Source organism: Scomber japonicus, chromosome 10 (assembly GCF_027409825.1).
Source record: "Scomber japonicus isolate fScoJap1 chromosome 10, fScoJap1.pri, whole genome shotgun sequence".
Taxonomy (NCBI): Eukaryota; Metazoa; Chordata; class Actinopteri; order Scombriformes; family Scombridae; genus Scomber; species Scomber japonicus.
In genome coordinates, this window is record NC_070587.1 from 25,385,053 (window position 1) to 25,406,196 (window position 21,144).

General features: G+C 39.5%; 1 protein-coding gene across 1 annotated transcript in view; it reads left to right on the top strand.

The window, feature by feature from the left end:
* Positions 1-21,144, top strand: part of adgrb1a (adhesion G protein-coupled receptor B1a) — a 117,248-nt gene that overhangs the window by 13,048 nt on the left and 83,056 nt on the right. The gene's annotated exons all lie outside the window — the stretch shown is intronic.

Sequence of the window (21,144 nt, forward strand, 5' to 3'; positions counted from 1 at the left end):
TCATGAAGTTTCTGGCCTTTAGCAGCTTGCACCTGTTCTCTGTCAAAGAGCTCACTTGAACTTAAAGTCAGCGTGTGAAGCCGGTTGAGGAATTGTCTGTCTCCTTCCTCGAGGCTGCCCGTCAACGCTCGGCCTATCTCGGGTCCCTCTCCAACGCAGCCCGAGGGTTTATTAAACATTCATGCTTTAATTAAGCAATTTTACCGCTGCTACTTACCGGGCGATGATAAAAGCACTGCTCCAGGATGAGCATGGTGAGCAGACAGATGTATGTGTGTGTGTGTGTGCGTGTGTGTGTGTATGTGTAAAAATGTCCTATGCGAAAGGCCATTAATTTCCTGGCATAAAGAAAAGTGTGAGGATTAGAGAAAAGACAAGTTGAACTTTTTTTACCTCGCTCATCAGTCATGTGTGACTGCAGGAGAATGGAGCCGCGATAGGGATCCCTCTGTTTCCTGACAGGCAGCTTGTCACCGGCTGCCTTCCTTCTTTTCTCTCCTCTATTTTACACTTCATCACACTCTCTTTTTTTCTAGGGGGGGTTGTGAAATCCTGTAGACTCTAGGAGATTTGAAACCCCCTTTTTCTACCCCTCGGAAAAAAATGCTCTATCATTGAGAGACTGCGTTATATTTTCCAAGGGTGAAATTGTGTGTGAGGGGAGAAAATAGAGAATTAGAGAGTGTGTTCATGTTGCCAGTCTCCTTGGCCGTGAGGACATTTGATGCTCGTCTGACTGTCTCGCTGTCGTTCTTCACATTTGATGACTCGGACAATGAAGATGGATTACCTCAGATCGCGCTTCAGTACAACTTTACTGCTGCCCGTGTGCGCCGGAGCTGGATGGATGTGTGTGTATGTGTGTTTGTGTGTGTGTGTGTGTGTGTTGGTGGTTGCAGCAGATCTGAGTGCTTCGGTGTCCTTGTTAAGAGCAGGCGGTGGCTCTGCGGGACGGCTGTAAAGGCTGCTCTCCTTGGCGGTGTCACCTGGAATGACACCCAGAGGTGACACATTGTCAGAATGCACACCCGCACACACACACACACACATACACACACACACAGAGCCACACAGTTAGCTGAGCAGATCTTGGCCAAAGCCTGCCAGGTCCGAGAAAAGAACTCATTAGTGCAGACGTGTTCAATGTGCTCTTCTAATGACACACACACACTCACACACATACACACACACACACACACAGAGACTCACACACATTCAGGCAGAGAATATACAGACATATTTCAACACACACCTGCCTGACCTTTATACTGAACTTTGTACAGTAATGGATCAGCGTTTATAGCTACATTCCACCTTAAATCACATTAATATGTTAAAATGAGCTTTTCTGGATGCATGTAGTAAAACATCATGGTGGTATTTTCTCAACAGCTGCAGTAGAGTTTAAGGGGATTTTCTTCTGTCTCTCTAAAGCATCAGGAGACATCAGTTTGGAGGGTTTTAAGGTGAGTTCAGATTAAAAGAATCAGACTGATGGACATTTTAATCCAAATGTATTGGTGGAAAATTGAACAACTGTAGAGAAGTTGGCCATCCATAGCAAGCAAAGCATAGTGTGTGTGTGTGTGTGTGTGTGTGTGTGTGTGTGTGTGTGTGGTCAGTTTCACCAAGTTTTTTCCCTTTCTTTCTCCTCTTCCACCTTTGCATTAGAGTTATATTAAAAAAAAAGCTTGTGATATGTCCAGTTGTGTTGCTCAAGCACACAAACTGTCAATCAACACTGATGTGTCTTGGTGAGTAGTCACGCCGCATCTAAAACTTGATTTGAGTCCATCTTCACACCAATCTGCAGCAGTCAGAGAAAGAAATGTGTCTTAGAGGAGGTAGAGGCAGAACTAAAGCCCTGTTAGTTGGACTTTGGGGACTGCAGCGGTCATTAAAGCCACAGCCGGCTGGATGCAACCAACGACACAATGACAATGAAGCTATTCTTACAGCCTGAGCAGATGTAGGCTTAAAAAGTTTATCCTGAGGGTGAAACATGGAGTTATTTAGATCATAAAAGAGGGTTCGCGCCCTTTAAAGGATGAATTGTATCGACTGATTTCATGGCAATCTTGTGCTCTAATGGTCATGGAGTGATGCAAGGTTATAGTGTCACCCAAATATGACCTTTAGTTTGAAGATTTCTATGACAAAGTTTCATCAATCACAGAAATCCTTTGGAAACATTGTAGAACTGCTGTGTAGTGTAAAAATCACCATTAAATTGGACTGGAATCTGAGTGAAATATACTTCTCTTACCTCTAAACCCTTTTCAGACATGAGATATAACACTGTTGGCTGTTCAAGTGATGGTTTCCTGTTATTAAGATAAATATGTTCCTTACAGCTGTATTCAGATCAAGTCAAGTGCAATATTTGACACGAGAGAGTTAAAAATGTAACAATTAGGAGGAAGAAGACAAACGTTCACAGGCTGCATCACTCCACCAGTCCTCCCAGTGATACGTTTTTGCATCAATTTCATCATTTAACATAATCAGAGAGCAAATTCTGCTGTTTTTATAAAGTCTCATATCCACTGTCAGTGAATGGCAGCTCATTATGACGGGGGTTTAATTTCTATTAGCTCACGTGCTGGATGTAAAGCTGGATGTTCATTTATTCCAAATCTATCCATGCACAGTGGTTGGCATGAAAGAATATTCTAAATATAGCTGGAGACTGCTGGTCTGATTATTAATGTTTCTAAGAGGGGTTTTAACCTCTTCTCATCCACAGGGAGAGTCTGATGTGATGAGAACATTGATCTCCTCGACACCTTGAAGTTGTCTCTTTTCACTGTCTTTTCTATATTATTAAATAGATTCTATGCATAAGAGATGATGAATGAGATATTACATTTATTGCAGTGATGTTAGAAAGGAAGGACTTGAAGCTCTCTTTCTTTGTGTGTTTAACCTTGTGCTGCTGCAGCCTTCGGTTCAAACTTGTGTCACACTAGAAAGTGTTACGGAAACGTTACAGGTTGGATCTAGAGAGACTGCCATCATGACCTCTATGTAAAAGTGACTTATTATTAAAGGATGCTTATTCACATGAGACAGACATGTTCAATTGCCATCAGATAAACTAAAAGGGGTGCATGTATGAAAGAGACTGAAGTATATGAATCCACATTGGAAACACTATAACATCCACAGAAAGTCTAATATTGAGCTTACTCTGATCCTTCAGATACACAATGCTTTAAGGTTATGTCCAATTCCTAAAGGACATGTTCACAATTCTTCAAGTCTGACTTAAAACAACATTTGAATGAACATTGAAACCTGTTTTTCTTGCTGTAATGATTCCTCCTGTTCATACTGACCATTAGAAGATCTCTTCATAATGCACTTGGAGGACTAAATCCACAGTCCTCCTTCTGTGTAAACATGGATTTAAAAGTTGATGTGAAGCTAATATGAAGCTTCAGTCAAATCTTCATCTTCTATGTTTCAACGTTACAGTGTTTTTAGTATCAAAGTCTTTTTGTTACTATACTTCCACCACAGCTCAACAGGAAACACTAAGAGAGAATGTGATGGTAGAAAGACTGTAAATGTGTCAGATATCACTTGATATGACTAACTCACACTGATGAAGCTCAATAGAAGCTGGTCATCTACCTTATAATGACTGTATGGACTCACTGTGGATACAGTCCTCCATCACTTCCATTGAAAGCACATGTGATGGAGATCTTTTAACCCTTTCATGCATGAATTATGATAACCTCAGTAATGATTTGTATTGTGTAAGAGTCACTGAAGTGTAACTACGCCATCAAAATCCATGCATATAAGAAAACAGCCTTTGAAAGCTGTCCACTGCAGTGACCACTGTGTATGAAAGGGTTAATATTCAGTATGAACAGGAGGAATGATTACAGAGAGGAACGGACACCTAACTGCTGCTTTAAGGCACACTATTAAAAAAACTGTGAACTTGTCCTTTAGCACTATCTGAGCACATGTAGGAAATCACAAAGGGGGTAAAAACAGTTGGAGGACTGATAACATGACAGCACTTTACTACCAAATAACTGTCACACTACAACAATATAAGAGTATCCTGGGGAGGATTTACCTTTCTTTTTTCTTTTTTTTTTTTTTTACAGTTGTAATATTTAACATTTCTCCTCGATACAGCAGGTGTGTGTTGTTGGGTCTTTTGTCTTTCTTATCAGCGAGCTGTCATCCGGCGTGAGGCTACGAGCTCGCTTATTCTGTATTCACAGAGTCACAGGCAACGAACAAGGAGATGAAAAAATGCATGAAACACTGATGGTCACCATGTTTTTGAATATATTGGCTCCTCTGTGCCTGCTGTCACCCACCAGCTGAGTCTTTGCAAAGCCTTGTTTCACACTCAAAGTCAATTCAATCATTATGCAGCAATATCAGGTGAGAAAAATGACATTTGATAATTCTACTGCAGACATTATTACATTTTTTGAACTCAGCAATACCAGTCAAACTTAATTAAGAAAAAAAATAACAGAACATAATCATCATAAGAAATATTCTTCCTGTATCTCTCTCTGTGTAATGCAGTGAGCTTATAATCAACTTCTAGGAGCTGCAGCTCTTCTCTTCTTCTCCTCAGTTTAGATTGATTTATTTACTCTCATTTATTTCTCATCAAAGCATCACAACATGATTAGGGTGTGTCTTTTCCACAGCTTCTCATTTACGTGCTTGATAGACTTCTTATCTTTTCATTGCTTTCATATCCGCTAAAGATTATATTGCTCAATCTAATCTCAAACAAAAATTACAATTCATTATTTTCCGTGCGTTCCCGAAAAACACATTCTATTATTGCGGCTAAGACACCCAGAGGCTCTACAGTGAGAATAAATCTTTTTCCAGTCTGCATTGGCTAAATCAACCCCCCAGACACCCCTCCCTCCAGATTTGAGCTCCTCTCTTAAGCGCAATGTAGCAGAGACTCACTGATGAATTATCTTTATCTGCGGTGTTCGCCGTGGTGTCGTGTTGCACTCCTGCTTTCAATTTAGGAGATAAATTTGGTTTTTAATGCTTTGATAGTTTGATTGTTGAAGGTTAAAAAGTATCCTTGGATGCAGCTTCCTTGGTTGCTGCTGACATCAGCTGGCATCCATCATCTGTGCTCAGTTCAACTCAGTGGAGGAGGGTCAATAAAGAGGAGGGGAAATGATGAGGCTGAAGGCAGGAAACATCTTAAGGCAAACCTCCACCAGTAAAAGTAAAGATCTGTTATATTTTGAAGGAGGCATTCATTCATACTTATGGTTCTAGGTTTTTGGTTAGAATTACCTTAACTCTCCTAATAAAGTGTTACTAAGTTTGTTCCTTTTCTGTTCCAGCATAATACCACCTGTCTGTATGAAGTCAGGTCCTTTAAGAAACAGTTTATCCAGTTTAGTGTGAAATAACTGGACTCATTGTGGTTTGATAGTGGACAAACATGTTATTAAATGTAGGCTGTAAAAATGATTACCGTAAAACCAGTAAATAGGTTGCACCAGTGTATAAGATGCAGTCTATTTTGGCGGGGTGTAGTTCACAGTGCTTCACAGTAGATTGATGAGCTGATAATAAGACCGAACAAGTAACAACATAATGAGAAGGAAGAAAATGATGAGAGAACAAAAAACAGAACTAATTAATAAATAAAATAAATGATAAAAGACAAAACTGTGACCAATGTATGCCATGATGCAAAGAAAGGTTTCATACAGTATAATTCCACTAATAAAGAGTAAACTGAAAGACACTGATATATACTGAAATAATAAGAACTACATCATAACCATCTATACAACAGATAAGATAGTTAATAATACAGATGTCACCTTAAATCCACATCATTCAGTTCATGATTTAGTGTTGCCGGCAGTTTATTGAACAAATGTTCAGTTAATCAAATTAGTAAAACTACTAGTTGTGAGAGTTTAGAGTTGTCCACCAGTCACATACATGCGTGTATATTATGTTGTGGATCTGTTCCATATCTGTCACTGCAGCTCATGAAAACAATACATATTTCTGCTTTTTTCTCCCATTTTTGACTTCTAGTTTCCTCAAAATCTATAGTGTTGATTTCCTGCCACAGAACTGGCAGAGACAATTCTGTGTTTGCTTTTCATTTTAGATTTTGTAGCTTTTCATTTCAGCCACTGCAACAAAAAAAAGGATGATGGTTTATTTAAAGAATGAAAACTGAAATCGAATACAAACACGCAAAAAGGCCATCATAGATGTGTTCAGTCTTCTGAGCTATTGCATTGGATTTTGTTTGGTTTTTTTTGACTCTTCAATGTAGAGTTGCATTGTTGCAGAGCACTGTTTCCCTCAGCAAAAATGAGAACTTTGAATTTGAATATCCGCTGTATGCTTTCATCCACCTCAAAGGATGGAAATTTCTATCCCAGGATTAAATTAGGTTGAACCCTTCGTCGCACGAGAGCCTTAAGTACCAGGAGCCAACCTCCCAGTTCATCTGATTTAAATGTTCTTTAATAAAAAGCACAGGCATGACTGCTCCTGCTGCTTTTAGATGAATAATAGCTCATGACAAGACGCAGTGCAACATGTGAAACACTGTTCAGCTCCCAGATCTCCATCTGTCATAGGTACTGCACACAGAGACCGGCTTTATATAGGTGCTTCCACAAAGAGCCAGAATGACTCCAGACATCTCTGATTTAAAACAGGTCCATCAGCATTAAGAAGGCAGTGTGTTTCTTAAATATTCCTCTAATATCCCACTCACTTCATACATTTGAAAAGGATTATGTTTGGGTGCCATCGCAGGTTCAGCCGCAGCATGATCTGGCAGGAGGACTGGTGCAGATATTAAATTCATCGCAAATTAAAGGAAATGTAGCACACATGCAGAGAAGAACACAAAGCTTTGCACTGGTTTCACATTTTAAAAGGTGTGAAGTCTGGCCAATTTCTTCACACAGCAGCCTCCAATTAGAACTAAAATGATTCACATAAATATAGATGAAGTGTTTCCAGCTTTATGTTTATGCCACTTTGGGGTAGAGAAGGCTGTTATTTTTGCTGTATATATTGAACACAGCTTTAAGTCCATTATTTCTTAGTGAAGATGTAACTCTTTACAAAACAGAATGTAATATATGAATTCACATGCAGTGCAGCGATGAATATTTATTGATGGTTGAACAAAGCCATGGGTATTTTTCTGCTATAACAGTTTGCAGTCCTCTGGTTTCAGGTGTTGCTTCCATTCATCCATAAAGCATGAGGGTGAGGTCACTGATAAGTTGGGTGACAACACCTGACTTGTGTCACCCAAAGGTGGTGGATGGAGTTAAGATCAGGGCTCCTTGCACGCCAGTCCAGAGCAGAAGAGTTATTTTAGGAGCTGGCTTTGACATGTTGAAACCAGAAGTGTTGGCACAAAGTTGGAGAAAAAAAGGATACAATAGTTTGAAATATCACTGGTAGAGCACAACCGATATATCACTTAGCCGATATTATCAGTCGATATTGGCATACATGTTGTCCGATATGTATGTTTGGTTTTTTATGTTATGTAGGCAGCATTTTCTGTGTATTTGATCCTTTTTCTTAACCCAAGTTATGTACATTTATATATGTAAGTTTATATACAGATGGGTTTTTTTGCATAGCTATTTATAATGATTCAATTCCCAGTCAAGTTAACTATTTAAGTGCATCTATGTCATTTTATACACTAAAGTTTATTGTTCAACGGTAAAATATCACATATGTGTCACAAGTGTTTGATAACAACATTTGAAGGATCATTATAAAAAATATGTTCATGTATTCAGTGTATATGAGATTATCAGCCAATATATCAGATTTTTTTTACTCCCTAATATCTGTGTCGGCATCAGCTACAAAAACCCAGTGTGAGTAAGGCCCTAATCACCAGGCCTAATACTAGAAAACAAACAAACAGATTGAACAGATTGATTCAAGTGGTGCTAGAGAACTAGTCATTTGATTTCTGGATGAATGTGGAATTCAAATATCTTACAGAAAACAACTCAAATAAAATACAAAACTTCTCTCACTATAACTGCCTCAAGGTCTTTATTCAGGAGAATATTCTCTATAATAACTACCAGCAGTGAAGCATCAGCTGTAATGGAATATTATCTGTTTTCCATTTCCTTGACCACCCTCCATTACATTCATGGACCACATTTCTTCAGCTCTTATTTTAAGCTTCTTTCTCCTTTCTTCCTGTCATGGTGTTTTGACAGCTGTAGTAATATTTCTTCATTTCTTTAGCGGTTAAAACCACGACTGACAACGCCAAATTTGACAGGATTTGACATTTTTCACATTGTTAAGGGTTTTCTTTTTCTTATGGGTTATATTTTTGTAAAAGCAAATTGCCCACAAATGGAGCAGTATGAGGAAATTGAGGAGTGACAGTCATGGTAACGATTAAAAAATGTGTCTAATAATGGACAGGTCATCAAACAAGGAACTGATGTGTTAAGCAGTTAAAGACTGTGTAAAGTGAATTCAGACATTTTTAACACATTAAATAGGTCATAAATGTATTTCTAAAAAAGGTATAAAAAGCATTTCAACCATTTAGATTTGAATTGTGGAGCTAGGCTTCACAAACTGTGTTTCAACATTTCTGTGTTCAGGATTTAGTGGGCGGCTCTGAAAATGATTAGCATAAACCCGCCCCTGCTGCTGTGGAGGTATAAATACATTCAGCACACACTACTACTACTACTACAGTCTACAGTTAGCCAGTTAGCCAGTTAGCTGAGTTAGCCTCCGAGTTAGCCGCCGAGCTAGCCGCCGAGTTAACTGCCGAGCTATCCGCCGAGCTAGTAGCTGAACTAGTGGCAGAAAGCTCTCAGATGTCGTCCATGTTTCTGGTAGAGGTGGTGACTTTGATTGACAGGTGACACTTGGTAAGGGGCGGGGTTTCGGCGGACTCAGCGGGCACTCCCACAGCATTTGGGAGCAGAGAAAGAGGCTGATTTTTATACAACTTTGAAGCCTAATTTCATATGTTTGGAGATTTTTTTAATCATTCAAATTTGGCAGGGTGGTTAACAACACACTTTTCTGTGGTATGTCAAACTCAGAACACATATTTATTCTTACTTTACATGGACTTTAAGAGAGTTTGCTCAATCTGACTTGGAGCACTCACATAAACAAACATCTGGATCAGCTGGTGTTGACAGTCTGCAGATAAAATCACATATCATAAAGTCTTCAGCTCCAGTTCATACAGATCACAAAGATTTATTTTTACTGACATTGTTGATCACTGACTTCACTTGGTTTTCTAGATGTAGTGGTAAATAAATAAAGGAAGGGAAAATGGTTAGAGGCCACTTGACAACTGAAGTGGAGAAAAAGCTGATAACCTGAGCTGTAAAAAGAATGGATGTCTCTACAACATCAAATCAAAGAGCTACACAGCTGACCACAACGAGTTCACTCACCGCCAATTACAGTCCACATTACCCAGGATTTCACCCAAAAAATTTTTTTTCTTTTTCAGAGTACACCACGCTGCATATAAACAGTGTGGCTGCTTGCCGTCCGTGTTTGTTTTGATACAGGATCACGCAACAGTTGGCATTCTCACAGGATTTGCTGGGTTGTCTACCACCAGAGCTCTATTTGTTAGGAGAGGACGAGCATGGTTGCAATAAAGACTGTTTCTCTTGTAACACACAAGTTAGAAACACGCTGTAAAGTCCACATGAGGAACGCTAAAGCATCTCCATCTGATCAGTTTTACCAGAGTTAGTGTAGAAAAATCATGTTTTACTCTGTAAGTAAAGAATGTCTATCATCTGTTAGACCTATCTGTAGACTAAGTATCAGTAAACGTTTAATTCATCATGTGACACTATCTTTGGTGCTAGGCAGGGTCAAGTTGATGGACATTGTGATGGTAACATGGTACTTTTGTCCTGCTATCAGTGGCACGTCTAGCTTGTGAGAGAGAGAGAGACAGAGAGAGAGAGAAATAACAATCATAAATACCAACATGATATACAGTCATAACAATTACAAATACCAAAAATGAAGTACAAGGAATAGACACAATTTTTTTTTTTTTAAATATTACGAATGATAACATATAGCTAATACAAGTTACTTGTAGAAATCCTATATCACACAAATAGAACAACACACTTATAAATCAATTTTACCAATCCTCCAGCAGAATCAACCAAGAGGAAAGACTAAACCAGTTCACCTTGATGGTGTAAAGACTGATTTTATATTATTATTAAGACCAACAGAGGTCTCACCAGTCCAGATGTGACTTGAAAATGAACAACAAACACACTCACACACACACACACTCAAAATGAATAAATAAGTAAATGTTCGTTCATCCATTGTTCAAGCCTACTTATAACATGTGTACCTCATATTAATCACATATTATTTTTAATGTAGGCTGATGACTGGATGAAAATGCTTTGATCAGTTTTAGTTAACAGGTTACCTTTGTGTCTATGAAACTGATGTGATTTTTTTTTTCTTAAAGTTCTCTGGAGTAACTTCCATTGAGTGAAGCCTCACTGGTGCATTTATTCCATCCATTACCATTGCTTCATCTGTCCTTGCTGTTAAAGAAAAGAGATGAAGATCTGAGACCAGAGCAGCGACACTTCAGTTTTGGTATTGAGTGTACAATTTGGCATTGAGAACAGAACATGAACTGGAAAAAAACAAAATTGGCATTGAAACACTTGTATTGGGGAAAAAAGTTGTAACAATGCCCAACATCAATTTCCAGCCTAATTGCATCCAACTCCAATGGTTAGTATTGGCAGAGGGTGTGTGTATGTTGTTCATAATAAAAAATATGGTAACTCTAAATAAATACAGCTCTGTGCATAGAGTCAAATACACAAAAATGTTCTACTTTCATTCCAGCCCTTCCCTACTGAGATCAATGTGTTTTCTGTGTAATTACTCAGGTGTGAGGTTTATTCTCCTTTCTGACTGTCATTGAAAGAAAACATGTGATTTGTCCAGTCAGTCTTTATAGATTATTATCCCAAACTGAAGGGTAATAACTCAAACCATGACACACAGCCTCATTAACAGGGGAACTTTGGTAACTAGCACATGTAAAAAACACATAATCACAAAGAACTCATTTCATGAAGAGAGTATTTCATGGATGCACCCCTCCACCAGAATGGAAGTATGAGGCTGAGACCTTTCCGTCTCCATGTATCTACAGCTGTATGTGTCTCACCCACAATGACCTGCCAGGCTCTTCCTTCACAGCCCACCAGGATGAAACCCCCAGCAGCCCCCACCCGCCCGCCACCTCCTTACACCATCTCTCTCTCTCTTTCTCTGTTATTCTCACTCTGTGTCTCTCTGTCTCTGAGTCACAATGCAGTCACCATCCCACACTGTGTGGGGAGACAAGGGCTTCTGATGTATGAGAGTGTTATAAAGCGTGGGAAGAGTAAACCGCATTGCTCAGAGATCTGCGTGTGTGTGTGTGTGTGTATATATGTGTGCGCTCACATGTGTTTGTATGTGTGCGAGCCTAGCCGAGGCTTACAGGTTAGTGATCCCTGGAAGCCTCTGAATATATTTCATATACTGTAGTGTGCCGTATGGGTTTTAAATGGAGCAGTTAAATGCACTGCCAAAGTAACTTGGAGAAACACTGAGGAGGAGAAAAAAAAGAAAGAAAAAAACTAAACAACAATGACGCATTCATCAGCCGTGGAGTGAATGAAGAAGCTGCAGAGTGCTAAGGACACACCAGAGCACAGCGGGGGCGATTTTCGGCCTTAATAGGCCCCAGGCAGGGGAGGGAGGAGGAGGGAGGAGGAGGGGGGAAGTTGAGGTTGAGGGGGAATCTACTCAAGTCAATGGAGGGGAGTAGACAACTTCGGCTCAGGCTGTTCCCATAAGAACACTTTAGCCTGATACCCGGCGCACTGGGGGTACTGGGAGGAAGACAACCTGTAAACAAAAAAATCAGGCTGAAGTCAAAGCACCTCTCAGCAGATCTCAGCAGCTACTGTAGCTGCAGAGGGAAAATCAACAAAGACACAAAAAAGCAGGCAGGCAGGCAGGCACCTCAGAAATAATCGCCACTTGAGTTGTTTGATGAGCGAATCAGCTCGTGCAGCCGCAGCCGCAGCAGCGCGCGCAATCACTGTCTGAGCATGCAAGCTTTATCAGCAAGTCCAGCAAAGATGGATGTGTGTCAAAGAGGACAAAAAAAAACTCCTGACAAAAAAAAAAAACTGCCTTATTCCTGCAAGCTGTCAGTCAGGCTGGAGAAACAGTAAGAAAAGCATCTGATCCCTGTGGTGAAAGACCTTTTGAGCCTTTTCTTATCGTTCCCTCTGAAATGGGGCATCCATCTTCGGAATTGAAATGTCTGGTTGGCTGACCTGCACCTGAAACCAAAGAGCAGCCCACATGATATGTATTAATAGACAATAGGTTCAGGCAAAGACTTTCAGAAATGGCAGTGGCGTGTGGAGGTGTGGAGGTGAGGGGAGGGGGTAATGGTCTGTGCTCCTCAGCTGATAGGGTTAAAGAGATGGCACAGGGTTATGCTGATTCATCAATAGTGTGGAGAGGGTGGGATTAATACTCAAACTGGTCTGTGAATGGATTCATTTTTTAGATGAGATAATTGTGTGTTTCTTTTGCTATATTTTCAAACAGGTATTGTAAAGATACAGTAGGCTTTATATACAGTAGATGTGCAGACGTGCATGTCAGTACGTATATATATATGCTGGTATTTTGACATATTAGCCTCATATGTAAATAGGCATCTGAGTCACTTTCCTGTAAAGATCATAGTGGCAGATGTTCAGCTACAGCAGTTATAAATAAACATAACTTTCCGTCCATGATTCATTATAAAGTGAGAAATAAAAAACAAGTTCAGTTAGTTGGTGTTCTTCAGTCGTGGAAGCATTGCAGAAAAGTTATACACAGCATGGGTCCAGCTGATCCTCCACACTTGGTCTCATCCAATTAGATCATTAAGAATCCCCAGCATGCATTGTGTTTGGGTTCAGACTCCCAAAGCCTTCAGTTTTCTAATTTAACTGTTCAATTGGGTATGCACAACAGCAAGTGAATGCATCACTGTTCAAATTGAATTCAGTTGTGTGTTGTGAATGCATCACTGGTCATACTTCCTATTGCTCATAATAACATTTAACTCAACACAGTGAGGGTCCAATATACTGTGTGGTGTTCATGGTCAGTGCATCAACCATTTCACCAGCCTTCCAGTTGCTATTACATTGGTTTTATAATATATTCTTTATTAATCATCATATTCTAGTGTTGGGTGTTGTTTTGGTTTTTGTGAAGCGGTTTGAACTGCAACCCTGTATGAAATGTGCTCTATCAACAAATTGTCTTGCCTGTTGTTGTTGTTCCCACGCTGCAGCCGTGCTGCTCATAGAACAATAGCCACTACATTTATACAAGTAAATGACTCACCAAAACACAGTAATACACATTGCTTTGCATGCATTTAGAAGTACATATATTAGTAGCCTTCCTGAGCAGATCTTGGCTTATTTTGTCCCTCTGGAATGCACTCATGCCCTTTAGGTATAATATGACCAGTGAATGGACTGTCTCTAAAAATGTAGCATATGTGGGGGGTTGGGAGCACTTGGGGTTACTATTAAACACTTACATACTGTTCAATGAGGGGCTTCCATTCTGTAATTTGATGCAATGTATGCACCTTATGTCAATGCACTGTTAGCACTCGTGTGTTTTTTTGCACTAGTCTTTTTCTTTCTTGTCATGTTATGTGTTATATGTACGGTAGCAGCCTGTATGGTCCAAGAGAAATTTCCTTCAGGACTAAATAAAGAAATCTTGAATCTTGAATCTTGAATATTCTACACCCTCACATTATGTTCTGGGTCAATTTTGACCCAGTCTAAGAATCCCCTCAGTGTAGGTTGTACTGTAGGTTCTGCTCTGTATGATAACAATACATTGAATTGAAATGAATTGAACTAACATGGAAAGCCCTGACAACTGCTGAGCAACCTATGAATTATTTTACCAAGCTTAACAAAAGACATCACTACCTTATGTTGTTCTAATTCTCTACTCTATCTAATGCATGATGAGGTGATTCAGTAGTAGAAACTGGGGTCAAAAGTGTCCCTCACTCTCATGATGATGGCAAACTACATTTTAAAAATCCATCACTGATGCAGCCTGTGAGAGAAAATTACACATTGTTATTCTTCATGTCATTATTTCCCAACTTGGAACTGCTCTCACATGCATACCAGGTGCCAAATATCATGTGAGCATTGTGGCTCTTTCCATAACAGTCATGTCATGTTTGAATAGAGCCATTACTGAATATTTACATAATGGAGACCTGTGTTTGAAACCCCCAAAAGCTATTACTTTTTACAGGTTAAAGAAACCAACAATGTGGCATATTCCATGTGTGAGAAGGGCTTATGTGTGTTGATATTTTCAGTCAATGTTACTCCCCTGATTGCGGCTAGAAGCCAAACCAGAGGAATTATTCCATTGTTGTGGGAGGACATTCTGTAAAACCTGCGATGAAAGCCGCCTCATTCTGCCTGAAGGAAACCGTTAACCTGCCTTAAAGAGTTCCAGCTTTTCAATGGAGAGATTTAGTATCCTGTGATGCTCTAAATGCTGTTTCACAGATTTTTTTTCTTCTTCTCCCCGACAAGAGGAAAATAGTGGAGGAAACAGGGTGAGGAAATACTTATCTTTGTAAGTGTTGTCTGGAGCATTTCTGTCTCGAACAGGTCAATGTGGACAGAGAAGGAGAGGACGTGGAACAGAGGCTGTGGACTGATTTGAACCCAGGACACTGCATCTTATAAATAGGACTAGTTTAAAACACATCAGTGAGTCACGCTGTTCCACTGGGTGACAAATAACATCATTACCATGCAGTTTATTTTGATTCAGTCCCTTACAGGCCATCCTTCTGCCAGAAATACTCACTAGAATAGAAAACGTGGATTCATCCGCTGCTGAAAGTAGTTCCCAACAAATGTACTATTTCCTGCTGTTTGAGTAATGTTTGCTAAAAACTACAGTGACCAACTGTTGTAGTGAATGAATCCACCTTTTCTTAAAAACATGAATCACCAAACAAGTATCATATAAATATTTTTTGAGCTGTCTTCAGTAGCAGCAATGTGTTTGGGGCTGATAGCTACAGACAGAGTCTGGAAGTCATAATGCATTGAGAGACAAACTAACCCATAATTAGTTTTGCTCTTTTCATGGGATTTGTTGTCAAATGAGAGTAAAAACCACCAGGACAGCACAATTCATCCCATTTATTTGGCATGAAAATTAAGCAGCTTGAATCTTAAAAAATATTGTCACTGCTTTAGGAAACATAACTGTGTGAAATGAACTTAAATCATTACACTTAGTGACTGAAGGCGAAACAGAAGATGAGGTGGAACAGAGGGGAGAATGGAGGTGTGTTATTATGTTGGTGACTGCTTGCTTAATGTCACCGTCGACCTGGCAGGGGAGCTGATTGGATGCTGGGTGCTCTGTAAGCGGGGTTCACCCACAGGTTAAGCTCCCCGCTCTATAGGGAAGGGACTGATCGATGGGATGCAGATGTGTTAAGGTGTCCTCTATTTTTTTATTTTGTATGTTCATTCATTTTACATTCATTTTGGAGCTAAAATACAAAATAAAAGCAGCAACAAGCACAGCAGACCTTTTAGAAACACAGGTAACATTGTATTTCATAAATATAATATACAATATAATAGTAGATATAATAGTAGATATAATTGGTAAAACATAAAGCCAGTAAGAGCAGAATATATAAGTCTCTCCAAGAAATTCTATAGGGTTAATATTATCTCCCACTGCTGAAAACAAAGCATCATTCTCTTCTATATGAGGACACATATATGAAAGCGTTTTCTCTGATGTAGAATTGTAACATTCTGTTCAGTTTGGCATAAGCCTATCTTTTTTTTCTCCCTCTTTTCATTTCCCCCCCTCTCCTCTTATCTGTCCTAACATTTTCCCCCCTCTTTCTATCTCTGTCTCCCTTCATCTCCCTCTGTCCTCCTCCCCCCTCCCCTTGCTCTCTCCTTTCACCGCCTGTTATCTCCACCATGCAGTTGACTGCTTCTGTCCTCTGGGTGTCAGCACTCGCCTTATCCTTCATTCAGCTGTACAGCTTTGTGTGAACCAATCGCCCCATTTTCTGCCTGCATTTCATGTTTCCATGATTATTTTCTTCCTCCCTTTCTTGTCTCTTGTCTTTCTTACGCTTTTTGTCCCCCCCTTCCCTCCATCCTCTTCTCCTCCCATCCTCCCCAGCAGCCCTGCTTGTTTCCACAATAGTTGTCAACTTCAACATCATATTTCACCCATCCTTTCTCCTACCATCACAGTTCCTCAGACACACACACACACACACACACACATACATACACACACACACACACACACACACACACACACACACACACACACACACACACACACACACACACATACACACACACACACACACACACACACACACACACACACACACACACACACACACACACTTCTCAATCAATAAATCTGCAGTAACCCTACCTATAAGAGCTGTGCATGCATGTGTGTTTGTGTGTGTGTGTATGAGAGAGAGAGATTCGGTTCGGGGGGTTGGGGACTGGTGAGGTTGGTGGCAGCTATTGATGATTTCAAAGCAGCAGAAAGAGGAGCTGTAACAGAAGATGCCCATCCACGCATCCCACAGCTCCAAATAGGAGGGGAAGGTGACTTTCAGGAAGTTCTTTATAAACACACACACACACACACACACACACACACATACACACGCACACACACACACACACACACACACACACACACACATGAAAAATATTCCATGAAACACATGCAATGCACCCAGTGAACTGCAAAGCCATGCACTGCACACACCAGCGTAACTGAAGGGGAGTGAGTGTGTGTGTGTGTGTGTGTGTGTTTTGGAGAACGATTGAAGGTCAAAGTAAAGCAGGGATTTTGGGAGGTGAAGGAGGGGAGGATGAGTTTAAGGATTACTGAGGTGACTTGGACTCTGCAGCCGTTCCTGCTACCAGGAGTGTACTGACAAAAGATCCCCTCTGAATTATTGAGAACATAATGAAATGTCCTTGCTGAGGGAGAAAGACAACACTGTGTTACTCTTTTTTTCTCCCCCTCTCAAAGTCTGATTATTGGGCAGGAAAGAAGAAGAAGAAAAAAAAAGTTCATAGTCTTGTCTTTTTTTTTTACTCCCTGCAAAAGAATGAATCTTATCTCTAAATGGATCCACCCCCCTCGTTTTCTCTCGCCTCGCCAAAGCCTTCATTTGACAGAAGGAGCTTCTGTCCTTTGCTCCAAAGTGCAGTTAATCTCCTTCTGTATTCATAAAGCATATTTGTTCACAATAAACTCAAAATGATACTGGAGAGCAGATGAAGGTTATTCTGCTACATCACGCTCACTTTATCCCCCAAAATACTGGAACTGCAAGAAAACAAAGCTGCATTTGATGATGGTGCTGCTCTATGATGTTTGAATAATGGAAAAAAGCTAATGAGGGAAATATTAATATTATTGGCAATGTGTACATGCCAACATTGGGTAAGTTTACTAAATGCATAATTTTAATGTTTATTAAGAGAGATCAAACAGTGGTAATTTTTTTTAAAGCTTCAAACTTTTTATATTAAATGTATAAATATGAATTTTTACATCAGGTTAGAGGTTCAACACCATGTCAGCAAAATGCAAGGATATAAATAATGCTCAATAAGTAGTCCAAAATCTCTCTGTGGCACTTACACCCTAGCCCACTGGTTCCTATCTTTAAAATTGTCACATAAAACATTGAAAGTTTGAAAAAGGTTCAGTAACAGCTGGAAACTGTAGCTTTGAGCAAGCATCACTCACATAAGGGGAAATACTGCAGTTGTAAGGAACCTTTTTCTGCAGTGGATTAATCCATAGGCTATTTGGTGTTTTAGTGGCAGTAGGAAAGTGTGTTGGACTGAGTCAAAATAAAGTATAGTGTGTGTGTTCATGATAAGGAAGGAGCATCACCCAGTGCAAGTGTGTGCTTCATTGGTGTATTTTGAGCAATAATGCTCAATGACACAAAGGAATAAGATATTACAGCCTTTGATACACACACAATACTTGTTAGTGGGTTGCATTCATTATTGGTTGGGGTCTGATCATAAAATGTATTAACCATAAGGAAACTGTAGAATGTTAACAGTTTTCACTCAGTAGGAGAAATGGAATTTGCCTGAGTCTTGAACTTGGATATAAAGGTGTGACTGCCTGATCAGAGCCTCTTTAACAGTTCTTTGGTCAAGCAGCTCTCTCTTTCTCTCTTCATTAACATTTAAAATTTTTTAAACATGACATCTCGCCTCTGGCATTAGTGATAATGTTTGCACATCGCTGAATGACTGTGACAGCTCGTTGTCATGGTAGTGACATTATGCTTGTGGGGAAAGGATCCCAGTGAGTAAGCACACACACAGACTCTCTGTAGTCTTAATGCTTGTCACTCAGTGTTTCAACCTTATTTTTCAGTAGTCCACAGTTGACTTCAGATTGTGTATTGGGTTCTGACTGCGGTGAAAACGCTGGTGACCCACACTCAGTACTGTGCATGAATGCAACATGTGTAGAGCGCCAACAGTAAGGACGATTCCTAAGGTGCCGTCATTGACATACATAGGTTAATAACATAGACTGTATAAAAGATTAATAAACAAACAATAACTGATCATTCATCATTAATATACATTAAAATAAAATGTTTCTACATTGTACCCATTAAACAAACAGTTTATTTTTCTTATTTTGGACAAAAATTAACCATCCAAAAACTCTGTACTGCCCAAGCACCCCCCTTTGTTTACATGACATGGTTCAGTCCTGCCTTCAAACCAGGTGCGCATTTGCCGGCAGCTAGTTTTAAGTGAGAAGGAACTACGTGGGCAGAATTTATCAACTGCGTCATTAAATAAATATAAGGTTCCATAAACGAAAAACAAAGAAAAAAGTAAGACAAGAATGAGAACTGAGTGAGCAACAATATGTCATACACTGTTTCATTAAAAAGAGGGGTGGAAAGTAGTCCACACAGTGGAACAGGCTAATGTTACTTTAGCTCCCCAACACAAGTTACTGCTAATATTAGTCGATAAGAAGTTCTGTTTACATTTCACACGTCTTTCAGCTGACATTTAGGCAATGCAGGTAAACTTTTAGCAGCTGTTCATACTAAAAACAAGTTGTCCCTGCTCCTGGTGCCAGGACCAACAGGTGTATCTTCAGGCTCAGCAGACCTGTCCCCACATAATAATGAAGCAGCCCTACAGACAACAGAAGAAGGAGGTGAGCAGCAGGGTTGAATGACATGTCACTTAATATAAGTGAAGATCTGTGGTCATTTATTTTAATTATTATTAAAGAACAATGATTGAATCCTTTTCAATGATAAGAAATGGTAATATACTTAGTTGGTAAGTAGACTTAGTTCAAAAATGTTCTGCTTTGTTCATTTTATCACTTTATAGATAGAATTTTCCATTTAAGAATTTTACCATTAAAATTACATTTAGACTGTGAATGACAGTCTTAAGCACATTACTTAAGGGGGTGTTAGTTTGCATCATATGGTGAATTTCACTGTATGCAGTATGTTACATTCATGTCTACACAGTGTTATATTTTCACAACTTAATGTCAGAAAATATTGTATAGTAGTATTGGACTACAAGAGAGTTTCAAGCCTGCACAAGTAGAGTCATTTAAAGCTTTGGAAGGGTCAGCTGGTTTCTGGAGGTCTGGCATGGCCCATGCCTGGTGGTGGGTCCAAAATTCATGGGCGCCCCTAAGGGTGCACAGTGAGGTCTGAAGCTGCTGTTAACATGTTGCTTTCACTATCCAAGCTGTTTAGATATTCACTCATTCATTCAGTCGTTTACTACATTAAATATATATACAGTACCAGTCAAAAGTTTGGATTCACTTTCCCCATTTAAATCAATGAGAAAGTGTGTCCAAACTTTTGACTGGTAATATGTCCCTATAACATAATGAGTGACACATGGTCCAATGACATTCCATCATGTCTTAAACAGAAACATGAGTCAGCAATTTGACATATGCATGTTTTCTCTGTTTCTGGTAGATCTGTCACAATAATTATCGACTTACTGTACAATAAGGTAATTATCAACATCATCATGTCTATAAATTAGAGCCTGACCGATACTGGATTTTTTGGGCCGATACCGATATAAGAGTAAAAAAAGCCAGATGTCGATAGATTGGCTGATAATCTTATTTGTACAGAATATGTATATATATGCACACATAAAATGCTGCCTATGTAACTTTATCCATATATGTTGGTGTATCAGACAACATATGCACTGATACCGATATATGTAAAAGGCCAATATTGGCTGATAAAATCGGTTGACTGATATATCGGTTGCGCTCTACTATAAATTGATTTATTGTATGATACATGGACATGACCTTTTGACCTCAATATTGCCACACTTCACATTAGCAGCTAAGAGGCTATTCATGTCACATTGTCTAAACAAGTAGTGTCCTCCATTCCTCACTGTGTACGTCCTGAGTGGAGACTGTAGAAGAATTAAAGGTAAATAACTCTGTCCCCAACCATAATGACAGTCTGTGTTTTTACATAAGTGTAGCACCCACTCTCTAATCCCACCCCCACTCACTCTTACATTATTATACTATTATATTATCTTTATATCAGTGGTATAAAATGAAAATAATATAATTTATTGCAATTATTTCTGAGACAATATATTGTCCAATAAAAGTAGTTACTGTGACAGGTCTAGTAGCAGCTTCATCTTCCCATTGATTGGTAGTATGACCTTATTAGCTCCATTGAATTGTTGTTTGTGTTTTTTTGGGGTTTTTTTTTGGTGGTTGGTCTTCCGGATGAAAATATGGTGGATCTGTGCCTGCAATGGACTGGTTATGTTTAACACCGGGGCCACACTCGGTCAATCTGCTGACAACAAAAATATATTGACTGTG